Raw genomic sequence first — 1,944 nt, 5'->3', positions numbered from 1 at the left:
CTGACGTTGTTTTCCCCCCTGACACCACCAGGCAAACTATAATGGCAACGTCTGTGTCTGACACCCCAAGTCACTGCCCAACTGCTGGATTTCGACGACCTCGGAGTGAGACCTAGGCGACGAAGTAGTCAGGCTTTGTCGCTAATAGTTCTTTGATGTCAGTTTGGCGTGTCTGGGCCCTCAGGAGTACTTTCTGCAGTGGAAATGCAAAACAAATTGAGGGTATGGGTTTCGTATGTTTTCTAAGGGTACTATACCGAAAGTGTTAAGTGGAAATGCAGCTAAAAAGTACCAGGTACAAAGAACTATCCACAATTTCTGTGTGTGGAAAACCAAAAAAGAGCAGGATGAGTTGAATAGAGCCTTGCCATATCACGCAGCAAAAGATATATGGCGATGAATTAGCATCACCTTTGCCGACATTTTTGGCTTTTGACCCTTTAAAAAAAGTAATGTCTGCTTCAAAGGCTTTGTCATATGTTTTATATGACCATGAGCTGTGAGAAGTTCACAGAGAGCATATTTACTATAAAACAGTCCAGTAATCTAAAGCAACAGTTTCACAAAAGTCAAATAAAATCAAGTTTTCTTTTCTTCCCACCAGCTTGTGACCCCTCACCTGTATCATATGACCCCTTCAGGTGCCCCAACCCTCATGCTGGACACCACTTATTTAGTGAAGTTTGGACATGAGAGGCCTCAGCAGCCTCAGCACCATGAGATTCAGTGCCGTTCGTGTCAGGCGGGGACATTTGATCGTGCTTGTGTTGTGACCCACTTTACCCCAACAACCCTAACTGTTGCGTGTCTTCATCCGCAGTCCCCTTTGGATCCGACCCTGCTTGTGATGCACTTACACACACTGGCTGAGCATGCTGGGATACTCGCTGGTGTCCTGTTTTATGATTGGGTCGCAGCACTGATCTCATGTTTAGCGACTGGATCAGTGTTGATATGCCGTCCCTGCTGAAAACAAGTCTCTTTAAGCCCTCGGCTCGTGTGAAGCTGTGGCCTGTCAGTGCTGGGGCTTTTTTTTCCCTTCTTCTGTGGCACAGTGGGAACACTGGGGCCCTGACTTTAACATGATGAGGGTGGGTGGCTTTGCACAATGGGTGCCATCAAGTGTTTGTCAGTCCAGTAGTAAAGCATCCAGCTCTGTAGTTTGCTTCAAGGAGGTGCAGTGAAATCAGAGAAAAATGAAATAAGTGCCCTTTTTTCCCATAAATTTATGTTTTATTTGTTTTTCCACTCTTTTTCCACACCTGTCAGTCAGTTCATGAAAGCATCACATGCATTAGAGTGAATTTTTTCAGAAATACTCATGCATTAACTAAATTTCAACACAGAAAACAGACAAATTACTTATTTCTGATGTGGAATTGCAGAGACAAAGTGCAGAAAAGCAGCAAATCCTGCACAGAAGCACAAACTTTGGAGAGAACAGGACTCCAGATGGGGCTTTTCTGGTTCATATTTGCTCTGTATTAGAATAAAAATGTAATTTCCCCCATATTTACTGCAGTTCCCATGCATTTAGCTTGTTTATTTTGTTTATTATTAGGTGTTTATGTCAGTAACACACTGGTGACAAAGTGGGAAACTGTTTTTATGACTTATTTAAACCTTAAACAAACCAGACTTTGGATACAAGGAGTTACGCGGTGCCAAATTACGCACAACAGTGCCATCATAACCTCCAGCTTGTCTTTAACTTCTCCTTCTTTCAGCGCAGAGAATAGTGTGTTGTGTGAGTGTGTGCTGCTGCTGCTGCTGCTGCTGCTGGTGGGGCAGCACCGCTTTTTCTATCTTGATCTGAACTACTAACCAAGTCTTAGAGAGATCAAAATTCAATCCCGTTCTGAGAAAAAAAAGAGAGAAATGACGTTATTTGAATATGTGCCCAAAATCCTTAATGAATAACTTAGGACGAGTAGGAGGCAAATG

Source organism: Epinephelus lanceolatus, chromosome 23, assembly GCF_041903045.1.
Source record: "Epinephelus lanceolatus isolate andai-2023 chromosome 23, ASM4190304v1, whole genome shotgun sequence".
Classification (NCBI taxonomy): Eukaryota; Metazoa; Chordata; class Actinopteri; order Perciformes; family Serranidae; genus Epinephelus; species Epinephelus lanceolatus.
This window is presented reverse-complemented; position numbering follows the sequence as displayed.